General features: G+C 34.9%; 1 pseudogene; it reads left to right on the forward strand.

Moving 5' to 3' along the window:
- The first annotated feature begins 1,620 nt into the window (after nt 1-1,620).
- Nucleotides 1,621-2,076, forward strand: LOC103011568 (60S ribosomal protein L23a-like; annotated as a pseudogene).
- The last annotated feature ends 14,272 nt before the right edge of the window (nt 2,077-16,348 follow it).

Consider the following 16,348-nt stretch of genomic DNA (forward strand, 5'->3'; position numbering starts at 1 on the left):
TCAGGGGGGCAAAACCACAGGTCGATTTTATTATGATTATGGTATAAGGAGTTTGGGTTTACTATAGGTTATACACCTGTCTGGTCTGGGCATGCGCAGCCCAGGGACGTCCCCTCCTATTACTGTGGTCCCTCTTTATCAGGATAAGCTGCCCACCACACGACCATAGTTTCAGCCCGATCTGGATGGGGTCAAGGGAGAGTCCCCAGATGGCTGGGTGTGTGACTCGATTTATTCTTCTTGTTTGTCTCACCACTGTCACCTCCTTGCTGCTAATGTCTGACTAACTACCTAACAATTTTATTGAATCCTCAGGTCAGTTCTGTGTAAGTTGTAACCAGAATTATGTTTACTTTTCAATGAACAGTGTGACGCACAGAGACATTTTCTAACTTGTCTAAAAAGTAGCATTGTTGTTAAATGACAGAGCCAGAATTTAACCTACGCAGTGCCCAGTGTCTTTTGAAGAATATTCTATTATTGGTCAAAATATTCACTGATCCCCTGCCCTTTTGAATTTAGGAGGGGGTCTTATAACTTGCCTTGGTTAAAGAATTTGAGTAAAAATGTCATGTGCCACTTGCAATCAAAAGCTTTAAGAGCTAGCCCAGGGACAGCCGTGCATCTTTCCCCTTTACATAAGACCAGTGAAATCACAGATCAAGGTCATTCAGTCAGTCAACCTGGATCCCAACATGAAGGCAGTGGGGAGCAGAATTTGTGCCAGTCTGAGATGAACCCACAGGATGAAAACACTCACGGTTATAAGCCTCTAAGAATTTTTACTGTTGCTTACTGCAACATAACCTAGTTATCTCAACTGATGCAGCTCAAAACCATTAACTATTTGGCTTTTCAATAAACCGAATGCACACACAGAGAACAACCCACTGTGCCCAGAGAGCAGGGTCCACATAAAAACACTGCAGCCCTCACAGCAGTTCTGTAAATAGTGATGAAGTTCCAATGCCCAGGTGAGGGGAAGACAGAGCCTTAAGCAAGTAATCCACCATTCTGTAAATCCATCAAAGAATCATTTTGCAATGTTTATCAGTAATTTAGAAGTCTTCTCATTATGGTAACAAATGATCATTTATAGAAGTCTCTTGTCATTAATTGGAACTCAATGATTTCATTTTCTGAATAGGCAATTATGAATAGTCTTCTACTAAATTGTAATTCCCTACTTCCCTCTTATTAAAAAAAAAACCTGTAATTATGGGTTGTAATTTTTGTAGTTAGCAGTATCTTTCCAGTTTCTACTTGCAACTAGAGACAATCTTGTGACACACTTCTGGCCAAACTACGGAAGTGTAACAAGGAGGAGCTTTGAAGAAAACATCTTAAGGAGTATATATCTTTTTGACTTTAGAAAACAAAGTCAAGTCCAGTTATTACATCTAGAGATGATTATATAAGTCAGTTTTTCTCAGAGTTCATATTCTCCAGATGATATTTATTTCTCCTTTAGTGTCATCGTAATCCCAATTTAGACTTTCTACGGTCTTTAGACTAAGTGTTATGTTTAATAAACTCCAAAACACAGAGCACAAAAAGAAGGATTACTGAATAATCATAATAAACATTCTCATTTAAGAAAAGGACAAGCTTTTCACAAAGATGTTGCTGAAAGTAAAGAAGGAAACCCCTGACCCTCCCAAAGCTGAAGCCAAAGCAAAGGTTTTGAAGGCCAAGAAGGCAGCGCTCAAAGGTGTCCACAGCCACACAAAAATGGAAGACCCATATGTCACCCACCTTCTAGAGACCCAAGACACAGCAGCTCTGAAGGCGGCCCAAATATCCTTGGAAGACTGCCCCCACTATGCCATCATCAAGTTCCCCCTGACCGCTAAGTCAGCCACGTAGAAGGTAGAAGACAACAATAAACAACAGACTTGCGTTCATCATGACCTCAACCCCAAGAGCACCAGATCCAGCAGGCTGTGGAGAAGCTCTATGACATGGAAGTGGCCAAGGTCAATACCCTAATCGAGCCCGATGGAGAGAAGAAGGCATAAGTTCCACTAGGTCCTGACTGATGCTTTGGATGTTGCCAACAAAATTAGGTTCTTCTAAACTTATTTACAAAACAGAAACAGACTCACAGACATAGAAAACAAACTTATGGTTCCCAAAGGGGAAAGGTGGGGCGAGGGATAAATTAGGAGTTTGGAATTAACATATATACACTACTATATTTAAAATAGATAAACAACAAGGACCTGCTGTATAACACAGGGAATTCTACTCAATATTCTATAATAACTTATATGGGAAAAGAATCTGAAAAATAATAGACATGTGTATCACTCTGCTGTCACCTGAAACTAATACAACATTGTAAATCAACTATACTCCAATATAAAATAAAAATTAAATTAAAAAAAAGAAAAAAATAAACTGAATCCAGCTGGCTAATTCTAAAGATACATTTTTTCATCATAAAAAAGAACAAAAGGGCACACACATACAAAAAGAGGAACAGAGAGTGGGCCCAACTCCATAGCATGTACTATATTGTGCTAGAGTGAAATGCCAAGGTCTTCTAGCTGTGAAGTGAATGCTTTCACCAGAAATCTATCCACTCCTGTAATTTTCTCTGAGTGAATATTTTTTGCCCTTCCGTCCATGTTTATATCTAAAAGGAGTGTAGAGGAGGACTTCACTTTCCAGAGCTGGATGGTGTTAACAGTGAGGCTTGCTTTTTCACAGGTATAAGAACTGAGCTGTATTCAGAGGTTGCGAAATCATAGATTCTTATTTGTCAATCTTCTTGTCAATAACTTCTCAAGATTTCATTAGCTGTGTAAGTATCTTTTCAAACAATTCAGAACTAGTAACTGCAATGACAATAGTTATCCGTTCATATTTTTAATATGGACCTCATTTTTTAAAAAAATTTCTCCCTGCTATTAACAGATGTGCTCCTTCTACAATGGTTAGAGAGTAAATTAGTTTTTTTTTCCCCTTAGCCCAGTCTGAGAATAAAATTTATAATACTTAAAACTGAGGGCTATATTATAGTAGAATGAGCAGAGTAACAATTTAAAGTAAGAGAATAACAAAATCTTCACTATCTTCTGCCCTATTTTAATTCAGTCTGTCCCAGACTTTATGGTTTGCCATTTACAATGACATACTCTGAGATCCAATTTCAATATTATGAGGACTTGTGCATCAAATGTGATATAAAAATGATTTTTTATTAATATCAATAATGGAATGTATGTTTATGTAACAGAATGTTATGCTAATGCCTCGTCAGGTATGCCTAGATTTGGGAGCTGAAGTAATTACATTAGTGTTTTACGTCTCTATTTTGTGGGTGCCCTTTGCATTTCTTGCATTGAATTTGATGATAGCTTCTCTTTAAATAGAGTGAAAGACGGCTGTCATGAGCTTCACATTACTCTCTATATAGAACTCCTAACCTAAAATCAAAATGACTTTTCACAAAGCCTACACATTAATTCCAAGAAACATCGTGATTACATGTCTACCCTTGTATAAGGTGTTAGGAGTGACATAATTTATGACCTGTTCAAACTACAGAAATTGTTGCCTATTTATAGATGAGCCTCAAAAAAGGTTAGGGAAAACCTGTTTTCTTTTTTGTTCAGCTTTATTGAGGTATAATTGACATATAAAATTGAGAGCTATTTAAAATGCACATCATGGTGACTTGATATACATTATGAAAGGATTCCTCCCATCTAGTCAATTAATACATTCATTACCTCACATATTTATCTTTTTGTGTGTGAGACAACATTTTAGTAATAATAAAGAAATCAAGCGATCACTGGTACAAGGAAGACTACCAAGGCACCAGTCTATAAACAGGGGGCCAAGGTCTGAAAATTAAGGGCAGTGGAAACAGGCTTCAAGAGGCTGAACATGACTGGACCTTTAAAATCTAAGGTCTTGCTGTCTATCTCAGTTTGTTGTTAGGATGCTTTACCTAGCTCACTGAATATGTCATTCTATCGTCTTCTGGCCTCTACTTTTCCTGATTTGAAGTCAGCTGTTTATAGTATTGCTCCCAAATATGTAATATGCTATTTTCCTCTTGCTATTTTACCTATTTTTTCCTTATTTTTGACTTTTGCCAATTTTACTATGATGTGTGTATATATGCATATTAATTTTCTACTGCTGCTGTATGTAACAAATTACCACAAACTGAATGGCTAAAAACAACGCAAATTAATTATCTTATAGTTCCTGAGGTCCTAAGTCTGAAATGAGTCTTACCAGGCTGAAATCAAGGTGTTGGTGGTGTTTTATTCCTTCTCGAGGCTCCAGGGGAGAATCTGTTTCCTTTTTTTCCAGTTTATAGAATCTATCCGCAGTCCTTAGCTTGCGGTTCTTTCTTCCATCTACAAAGTAGCTCACTCCAGCTCTGCTTCTATTACCATACATCTTTTTTCTCACTCTGTCCCTTCAACCTCCCTCTTATAAGAACCCTTGTGATTGCATGGGGTCATCATGGATAATGCAGGGTAATCTTTACATCTCAAAATTCTTAATTCAAGCACTTCTGCAATCTCTTTTGCCATGTAAAGTAACATATTTATGGATTCTGGAGGTTAAGACATGAACATCTTTAGGGAGTATTATGTCTCGAGTACCACAGTGTGGTATGCTGCTTTTATTTTACTTTGGATTTCTTGAGTTTCACGGGGCTGTAAATCAATGTTTTAAACAAATCTGGGATTCTTTTTGGCCATTATTAATTTGAGCATTGTTTCTACTTCTTTTTCTCCTCTCTTTTGAAACTATAATTTCACAAACGTTGGAACAATTGATATGTTCTAACAGATTTATAAGATTTTGTTCCTTTTCTTTCAATATTTCTTTGTTCTTCAGAAGGGATAACTGATCTATAATCAAGTTCCCCACTTCTTTCTTCCACAGACTCAAATTTGCTGTTGATTCTACCTTGTGAAATTTTCATTGCTATTATTATAAACTTTGTCTCTAGAATTTCCATGTGGTTCTTTAAGTTTCCATTTTTCTGTTAATTTTCTGTATTTGTTAACTGGATAATGGAATAATTTTCTTCCCTTTTTTGAACACATTTATAACGTTTTCTTTGAAGACTTTTCTTTAATAAATTGTTGTCTGGCCCCATTCCGAATCAGCTTCTGGTCACTGCTTTTCTTCCTGAGTTTCACATTTCAGTTTCTGTACATGTCTAATATTTTTGTTTGTTTTTAAAAATTTTTTATTGAAATACAGTTGATTTACAATGTTGTGTTAGTTTCAGGTGTACAGCACAGTGAGTCAGATATATATATATACATATATATATGAATATACATATATATTTTTCAGATTCTTTTCCCTTATAGGTTATTATAAAATAATGAGTATAGTTCCCTGTGCTATACAGTAAGTCTCTGTTGATTATCTATTTTATATATAGTAGTGTGTATATTTTAATCCCAAACTCCTAGTTTAATCCCGCCCTTTCTACTATTTTTTTGGTTGGAAACTGGACATTGTAGATAAATTATTGTTGGACTCCGATTGTCATTTGTGCTATGAGAACTGCTGGTATTTACCTCAGTAGGCAATTATTTTGTCTTCACTGCAGGGTGCAGCCACAGATATCTATTCTCATTTTTTTCCTGGCTCCCTAGTGGTCTTCTCTATACCTGCACAGTTTGGAAGTCACCCGCTATTCATAAAGGGGATATTCACCTCAAGTCTCCAAAGGTTCCACTTTATGGTGCTCAATCTCTGCGTTCCTTGAAAAATGCATTCAAAGGTGCATTAAATTTGCAAACTCCCCAGATCTTCTGTCTTCCCCAGTATCCTCTGGGGCCCCTTACCTACTTTTCCTGTTCAGCACTCACTGAAGAATATGAGAAGAGTTGCTGTTGCTGCTACTGCAGTATTGCTGTTAATCTTTAACTTTCTGTAGCTTTCTCACTTCCAGAATCTCTCCATTAATATGCTCTCTTCTATGCCATATACTCTGGATCAAGACATCCATTTCTAGGGGTGTGGAAATGGCCTGAGACAAGAAGCCCACAAATGCAATCACTGTTACTTGAGGCAGTGCTTCTCCTTCATGAGGAAACACTTTTCAAAATATCATCTATCTTTGGTCATTTTCTAGGGTCATGTAATAGTATTCTTGTCCAGTTTTATACTTATGTTCTACTTATGGGAATAGTATGGGAATTCATGCCACCAATTGCTAGATGTATTTGTCTGAGTTGCAGGGGTTTGTTTTTTTTGTTTTTTTTTCTCCTTCTCTTCTTTAACTGTACTGATTTCAAATAGGCATTTTAGCAAGTATCAATTTTACCAAACTTAGTATTATAGTAAGTGAACCTAATTCCAGTTTAAATATATTTTCATTTGTATTTATGGAGGAAAGCTTAGTGCTGGAAAAAAACCTTAAACTTTAAGCTATTAAACAAAATACAGGGTGATTATGATTTTATATGCAATACCTTATATAATTTCTTATTTTTGAATAGATAACCCTTTTAATCTTCTTGCTTATACTTATCAACCTGGAAGCTAGGATTCTGAACTATTGAGACGCTTTAACATGAAGTGAAACAACCAAATATTAGTTGATTAAAATGTTTTCATCTGAAAGGGGGTTTTCCTTTAAGACATCAGGGATAAAATGTTAACAGTTATACAACCTGAAAATATCAGGACTATAGTTTGAAGGCACAAAAATAGGCAAAGTTGGGACTGAAGGATAATCATAGTAATTTGTATTATTTGTTTACAATCATTCATTCCCTCTTATTCTTCATCATGCTTCTCTGTAGGTATAATAGACCTTCCCAAACTATTGAGTTGCAACTCTTGAACATTTCACATGCTTTGACTAATGAGGTATGAAAGATGTGACATTTGTTGCATCTGAGTGAAATGCCTTAATGTATTTTATAGTTTGTGGAACTTCTGCCTTTCACCGTAAAAACAAAATGACCTAGATAGTCACTGCTCCTCCAAATTTTGTTCCAGGGTGAGAACTCACATAGAGCTGAGTCCAGCCAAGCCCAGAAAAACCAGGAGAGACCAGAAGAAGACTTGTAGTTGACCCACATCCTTTTTGTAATGTGAGCAAAGAAAAAACTGCATTTGTAAGCCACTGAGCTATTGGTGATTTCTGTTACTATAGCAAAAAATGACCTAAAATAGCAGTCTCCTATATTTCCTTGAATATTTAAAATAAAGAGAGTGCAATCTGCTTCCTACCTTAAAAGGTAAATAATAAGAATATTATGAAATTAAATGTATAAATGAGAATTTGGAGTAATGGCATATTTGAGTGCAGATAAATCATCACTAAAATTGAGGTAAAATTATTAAAGATTAATATTACTATTGGCTTATAATCCCCTTACATAATTTAAGGAAATCATAACAGTATTATCTAGATTTCTATTTCATTTTTACTGCAGCTGATGATATAGCATATTTATATAGTTTCACTGAGAACTTGTATAAGTCTAATAAAGCTCTGATAATTATCAGTCCCTTGTTTTAGGAACAATAATTTATACTCAAGGTGTGTCCGAGGCAGTGAAATAAAACAAATTAAACATAGGAAGCAGGAAAAAATTGCATATCTAAAGTGAAATATTCACTTAGGATATTTCAAACTAAACATTACTAGAACAGTATTAGCTCAACTTTTTTGGTTGTAATTCCTTTGTTTATGATATTGAGAAGTGCTGTGACAGCCACAGATAGATTCATTATTTAAAGACAGATGAAAAACTGCACAGTATGAAGGAATAGATTCTCAGAAAAAATTCAGGGGATATAATTTCTAATCATGTCTCTGTCACTGACAAGTTCACAGTAAAATGTAAATAATCACTACAAGAAAATTGCATATACTGTTCAACTTGATTCTGTAATTGTTAATTACACAATTATATTTAAATTGCACAATTAAAATTCACAACAAAATTTGAATCATTGAAAAAAGTCATTACTACATATTATATAAAATATAAAATTAAAAAAATATAAATATATAAAAATATAAAAATTTAAATTGCGATATTAAAATTCACAAGAAAATTTGAATCACTGGGAAAAAATGGTTACTACATATTATAAAAAGTATAAAAAGAGTATATATTTTTGGCATTTGTGTAATTAAAAAAAGTGAACCTCTCTCATTTGCTTCTCCATGGATGTTTTCTATACTAATAGAGAAAAGAAATCTTATGATCTATTTTTATGCAGTTCCACAGAAGATTTCATTTCAAATTCTCTAAACAGTGAGTACTCAGGCATTTTGGAGAGAGTTTCATTCTTTGAGGGACTGTGTCTGAGATCATTTTACTTGCACTGTATTATCTCTACAAATTAAAAGAAAGCAAGCACCAAGTATTGCACCTCCTGCCGTGGGGTGGCAAATACAATAGCAAGAAAATAAACTGCCTTCACTGTGCTGTCTTTTGATGTACTGCTTAACAGTAGCTGGCCCTCCTCTGATCACTGGTTAACTGCCTTTAGAAGCAGTTCAATGCAGTTCAGAAGGGGGACTCCTAGGAATTTTATAATTGGGGCAGAGTCCAAGGACTCTACTAAGTGTGATACCTTAAGGAAAACAGGAGACACTTAGAGTATCAGAGGCTATTTATGACAGGAAAAACAAAAAAACCCAAAAAAACCAGAGAATCAACCCAAAGTGATCATTTTCTAATACATTTTCCCCTCAGGTATACGATATCATGGGTGCAAATAAACTTCAATAGCAGTTTTTCATGATCAGGCTATTATGATCTTCTTTTTATAATTCATTTATTTTATATGGAAAGCTGCAAACAAGTTTACCCACAGTTTCTGCATAACCATAGGTGCTGGTGAATAATACTATATTCTTTCCTTACTTTTACCCCAGACCTTCTTTTTTCTCCATATCTCCTAACCAACGCTGTCGCTCACAATTTGAGAAAAATAATCAGAAAATGATAAAAAATAATATAAAGGATAAACATTTTTACTCTTAGGTAATAAAATATTGATATCATATATTTTGCTAGGCTCCTGCTAGGAATTTTGAATGTAATATTTTTCTCACTTTTTCTCATTTTCTAGTTTGAGAAAATCAGAGCAGAAGCAAGGTTGACCAGCTAGTAATTGCCAAATTCAGGTTTTAAATCTCAGTAAGTCTGACTATAGGATCCATATCATTGTTACGTTAAACAAATTACTTACAGAATGAAATATTTTATCACGTATCATGATATAATGATGGAATGACTGAACTTCTGGATCTATCTATATACAGATATACACACATATTTGTAAATTATATTGTGCCTACCTATAGTAAAAATAATAATTTTTCACTTTAAGAAAAAAGATTTATGAATTTCTGATCATATTAAAGTAAATATTAGTAAATATAGTAAATATTACAGACAGTAAATCCATATTGATGGTTTTGTTCATTGCTTTGTAGGAGAGGAAACTCAGACCCAAGATTATGACCCTATTCAGCTATTGAAAAGTGAATTGTGGCATGTTTCTCATGCAGCCTTGTCTGGTGCAGGTTGCCTAAGTTTACCTTTAAAATTTTTCACACCCTGATTTCCTTTCTTATATACCCCTTCCAAATGTGGTATTGGTTTATTTTGTTTTATCTCATGTTAGAAATAATACACAGGAGTATTTTTGGGATCTAGGGGAAGGCATAGATCCTTTTAATCCTCATATTAAACTTGATACCAAAAGTATAATTTATAAAAGTACTCATATATTGTACTTCCAAATTAAAAGCATTTTCTCTGTTAAAGGACAAATTAAGGGAATGAAAAGGAAAATTATACACTGGGAGAAAATACATACAAACTACATATCTAACAAAGGACAGAATCTAGATTATGTAAAGAGTTGTCAAAACTCAAGACTTAAAAACAATCCAATTAGAAAATGGGTAAAGGATAAGAAGGGACATTTTCCCACAGATGATATACAGATGGCAAATGAGTATAGGAAAACATGTTCAACTTCATTAGCCGTTAGAGAAATACAAATTAAAACCACAATGGATATCACATCTACCAGAATGGCTTTAGAAAAATAGTGACAATACCAAATGTTGGTTAGAATGGACAGAAACTGGATTACTCATACATTACTGATAGGAATGTGAAACATGGACTTTCCGGAAAACAGTTTAGTAGCTTCTTAAAATAACTCAGCATGCAACTACCACACAATCCAATAAATGCACACTTGGATATTACTCCTAGAGAAATAAAAACATACATCAACATAAAAACTTGAACATAAATGTTTATAGCAGTTTCATTTATAATAGTCAAAAACTGGAGACGACCCAGATGTCTCTCAATGGATAAACAGTTAAGCAAAGTGTCCTACAGGGAATGATGTCAACATCATGGCAGTATGAGGAGTCCCTCCTATTCATTCCCCCACTTAACAGCTAAAATTCAGCATCCATCCCTGAACAAATGTACCTCTGTGGGAGATGTTGTATCCAGCACCATATGCCAAGGGACCTGGGAGGGGTCTCACCCACCTCTGCATCAGGTAATGGGCAGACAGACGTCATATAGGCTGCAGAACCAGTAAGAATCTGTGAACCAGCTCAAACTCTCTTGGCCACAGTCAGGGACAACTAGAGAGTGCTGACTTGGCCAGATACCCACTGGTAAGAGAACTTTTGTAGAAGTCCAGGATTACTGAGGTCAGCTTCCAGTACTTCATTAGAACAAAAAGTTATACAAGTTTGGACACATTGGAGAGGGTAAGAGGAACTTTGCCAGCACTGCCCCTCCCGCTAAGGAGGCACAGCGTGAGGCTGAACTAGGCAGTGGTGACTTTTCCCCTGGGGGAAAGGGAGAGCCTGAGTGAGCTCCTGGCTTCCCTAGTTTGCAGGACACTGCTAGAGAAACTTATTTCTCTCCTGCAGCACCAAGTATTGAGGTGCAATCCCCATGACTAGGAGGAAGAAAGGGATCCTGTAAGAGGAGAAGAATACTATAGGGTATTAAATGGATGTGGTTCCTGTTGTGTTGTGAACTCTGGCAGGAAACCCATCCATAGTCACTGGGAAATCCTCACTCAAGGATACACTTACCAGGCCCTCATGGCAACCACGATGCACTAGTTACCAAACCCACACACCTCCCACTATGAGACTGACTCCTTGTGTGTGCTCCTGAGGGCTGCGTTGACCATGAGTGGTAGAAAGGGAGTGCACACGGAAAAAAGGCCAGGGTCTGTGGTCAAGGGAGAAACCACAAATGAATTGAGGTGCCACCTTCAGAAAAACAAAAGAGAGGTTTCCAGCAGCTGGTCTGGTGAGTAGTAAGATCCAGAGAAAATAAACAAACTGAAGAATTCTGCCACAGGAGGGAGCAAGAAGCATGGAGCAAGTGTACCCAAACAAGGTAGGAGAAAGCCCCAGATATAAATTGGACAAATGGCAAGTATCTCTCCCCTGAAGGCAACTAGTGAAGATTAGAAGAGGTGACAGAGAAGACTCAACTACAGGATGTCTACAAGAGACATACTTCAGCTTTAAGGACAACAGAGAATCAAAGTGAGGGGATGGAAAAAGTTATTCTGTGCAGAAGTTCAACTCATCAAAAATATAACAGTTGTAAAAATATACACACCCAACATCAGAGCACCTATTTATATTAAGTAACTACTAACAGAACTGAAAGGATAGGCAATGATACATTAATAGTAGGGGATTTCAGTACCTCCCTTTCAACAATGGATAGATCATCCAGACAGAAAATCAACAAGGAAATGTTGAACCAAATGTATTATATATATATATATACACACACACACACACACACACACACACACACACATACTCATCCAGTAGCAGCAGAATACACATTCTTCTCAAGTGCACATGGAACATTCTCCATGATAGATCATAAGATAGGCCAAAAAACAAGTTGTAGTAAATTTAGAAAGACTGAAATCATACCAAGTATCTTCTCCAACCACAATAGAATAAAATGAGAAATCAAGAGTAAGAGGAAAGCTGGAAAATTTACAAACATGTTGAAACTAAACAACAGACTCCTGAATAACCAATAGATCAAAGAAGAAATCAAAAGGGAAATCAAAAAATATTAAGAAAGAGATGAAAATGGACACATCACACACCAAAACCTATGGTGTGTGATGCAAAAGCAGTTCTTAGCAAGATGTTTATAGCAATAAAAACATATATTAAGAAAACAGAAATAACTCAAATAAACAACCTAACCTTACTTCTTAAGGAACTAAAAAATGAAGAACAAATTAAGCCCAAAGTTAGTAGAAAGAAGGAAAGAAAAAAATTTCAGAGCAGAAACAACTACAATATAGACCAGAAAAAACAATTTTAAAAGATCAATGAAACAAAGAGCTGACTTATTTAAAAAGATAAACAAAATTGACAAATCTTTAGCTAGACTAAGAAAAAAGAGAGAAGACTCAAATAAAATCAGAAATGTCAGAGGAGACATTATAACTGATACTGTACTATGACCATAGAAATACATAGAATTACAAGAGACTACTATAGGTAATTATATGCCAACAAATTGGATAACCTAGAAGAAATCAATAAATTTCTAGAAACATTCAACCTACCAAGACAAAAAGTATGATGAAATAGAAAATCTGAACAGACTTGTAATGAGTAAGGAACTGAATTAGTAACCAAAAACTCCCCAATGCAGAAGAGCCCAGGACCAGATAGTTTTACTGGTGAATTCTACAAAACATTGAAAGAAGAATTATTGCCAGTCCTTTTCAAATACTTCCAAAAAACTGAAGATGAGGAAACACTTCCAAACTCATTTTATGAAGCCAGCATTATCCTGATACCAAAGCCAGATAAAAACACTACAAGAAAAGAAAATTATAGGCCAATATCCCTGATAAATATAGGATGCAAAAATTCTCAACCAAACGTTAGTAAACTGAATTCAACAACACATTAAAAGGATTAATTACCATGACTAAGTGGGGTTTATCCTGTGGATGCAAGGCTGATTCAAAATACACAAATCAATAAATGTGCTACACCACATTAAGAGAATGAAAGATAAAAATCATATTCTCATCTTCACAGATGCAGAAAAAGCCTTTGACAAAATGTTATATCCTTTCATGATAAAAACACTTAACTAACTGGGTAAGAAGGATCAGACCTTGATATAATAAAAGGCATTTATGACAAACCCACAGCTAGCATCACACTCAATGGTGAAAGGTTGAAATCTTTTTCTTTAAGATCAGTAATATGAAAAGTGTGCCCACTCTCACCACTCTTATTGGACATTTTACTGGAAATCCTAGTTAGAGTAATTGGGCAAGATAAAAAAAATAAAGAGCATCCAAATAGGAAAGAAAAGAGTGAAATTTGCAGATGATATGATCTTACATACAATCATTAAAACTCAACAAAAACCTGTTGGAACTAATTAACCAATTCTGTAAAATTGCAGGATATAAAATTAACATACAGAAATCAGTTGTGGTTCTAAACACTAACAACTTCTGAAAAAGATACAAAGAAAACTATGCCATTCACAATAGCATCAAAATAATAAAATACTTAAGAATAAATTTAACTAAAGAAGTGGAAGATCTGTATAATGAAAATAGCAAGACTGTGATTAAATAAATTGAAGATGACACAAGCAAATGGAAAGATATTCCATGTTCATGGATCATAAGAATATTGTTAAAACATCCATACTGCCCAAATCCATCTATAGCTTCAGTGCAATCCATATCAAAATTCCAATGGCATTTTTCACAAAAATAGGAAAAGCAATCCTCACATTTTTATGAATCTACAAAAGACCCCTATTATCAAAAGAAATCATAAGAAAGAAGAACAAAATCAGGGGTGTGACTTTTTCTGATTTAAAACTATACTAGGAAGCTATTGTATTAAAACAGTATGATACTTGCATAAAAAATAGATACATAGACCAAGGGAACAGAATAGAAAGACCAGAAATAAACCCACAAATATATGGTCAACTAATATTTTATTTGACAAGGGAGCCAAGAAGACTCAAAGGGAAAAGGATATTCTCTTCAACAAATCATGTTGGGAAAACAGGAGAGCCATGTGCAAAATAATGTAATTGGACCCCTATAATACACCACCCCAAAACTTAACTTGAAATTTATTAAACACTTCAACATAAGACATGATATAGTAAAATTCCCAGAAGAAAACATAAGGAAGAAGTTTCTTGACAACGGTCTTGTCAATGATATTTTTGGATATGACACCAAAAGCACAAGCAATGAAAGCAAAAATCAACAAGTGGGACTACATCAAACTGAAAAGCTTCTGCACAGCAAAGGAAACCATCAACAAAATGAAAAGGCAACATACAGAACGAGAAAAAAAAAATTCAACACCACTAATCATCAGGAAAATGGAAATCAAAACCATAATGTGATATCATCTGATACCTGTTAGAATGTCCATCATCAAGAAGACAAGAGGTAACAAGTATTGACAAAGGTGTGGAGAAGAGCAAATCCTCATGCCCTATGGGTGGGAATGTAAATTGACGCAGCCTCTATTGAAAACAGTATGGTGCTTCCTCCAAAAATTAAAAATAGAACTACCATAAGATCCAGCAATCTCACTGCTGGGGATATATCCAAAGGAAATGAAAACAAAATATCAAAAAGATAGCTGCATTCCCATGTTTACTGTAGAATTATGCACAATAGCCAATATATGGAAACAACCTAAGTGTCTGTCAATGAATGAATGGATAAAGATGTTTTAGTGCACACAAACAATGGAATATTATTCAACCATGAGAAAGAAGGAAATCCTACTATTTGCAAGAACATAGATGGAAATGAGTGCATTTTACTGAAATTACCCAGACAGAGAGGATAAATATTGTATGATCTCACTAATATGTGGAAGGTAAAAAAATTGAACTAGTAGAAACAGAATAGAATGGTAGTTATCAGTGGTAGGTCAGGGGGAGGGGGGTGAATTGGGGAGATGCTGTTAACAGGTACAAGCTTGCAACTAGAAGATGAATAAGTTCTGGAAACGTAATGCACATCATAGTGATTATAGTCAACAATACTTTTATCACATGCATCAAAAGTTGCTAAGAGACTAGATCTTAAATGTTCTCACCACAAAAAAGCAATGAATAATTATGTGACATGATAGAGGTGTTATCTAACATTACAGAGGTAATCATACTGCAATATATAAATGTATCAAATCAACACGTTGTACACCTTAAACTTACACAATGTTATGTATCAATTTATCTCCAAAAAAAGAGTACACTTAAAGCACAAAACAATCTAGTGTAGAGGGTATGGAGTGAAAGGCTTGGGTGTTCTTTGATAATCTTTAGTTCTATTATCTGTAAAATGGATCAATAATACTTAAATACTTCATATAGTTGCTGTGAGAATTGTTACGTGTGCCTATGAGATGCTTAGCATAAAAACTGATCATAATATGTATCCAGTGACAACTAGTTATTATGATTTACTTTGACAATTTTACATGTAGTTATGGAAATATATAAAGTAACAAGGGAACAATTACAAATGCATCTATTCACTGGTGCAAATATACTATGTTATACAAATACCTATAATTGCCTAGGGAGTATGGTATTGAAGTGTTTATAATGGAGGAGGTTAATAAGGCTGAATTATTTAGGGAAAGGAATTGGGAACCAAGTCTTGGAAAGTATTATTTACATAAACGAAGAAAAGAGAAAGCATTAAAAAAAAAAACTGTTTTGTAGCCTTACAATGAAGTATAACTAAGCAATAAAAGAGTACAGACTATGAATATACGGAACAATCTGGATGAAACGCCAGAGAATTTTGCTGAGTGATAAAGGACAATCCCTAAATGTCACATTCTGTATCATTCCATTAAACAGCATCTTTGAAATGGCAAACTTACAGAAATAAAACATATTAGTGGTTGTCAGGATATAAGTAGGTGGTGGAGGTAAGGAAGTTGAGAGATACAAAAAAGCTACATGAGGAATCCTTGTGGTGATGGAAATGTTCTTTGTGATATTGTCCAATAGTTTTGCAAGTTATCATTGGGGGAACTAAGTAAAGATGGCTCAGGATCTCTGTGTATTCTTTCCTACAACTGCCTGTAAATCTACAATTATCTTAACATTTTTAACAATTAACTAAAAATACACAAGCAAATCAAATTGAAGAGGATTAAATTCTTATTTTAGATTTGTGTAAAGCACAACAGTTTCTAGCAATCATAACTCTATGCATTATCTCTATACCACATCAGACATTATATCCCCTGCTTGAAGCAATA

Source organism: Balaenoptera acutorostrata, chromosome 1, assembly GCF_949987535.1.
Source record: "Balaenoptera acutorostrata chromosome 1, mBalAcu1.1, whole genome shotgun sequence".
NCBI lineage: Eukaryota > Metazoa > Chordata > Mammalia > Artiodactyla > Balaenopteridae > Balaenoptera > Balaenoptera acutorostrata.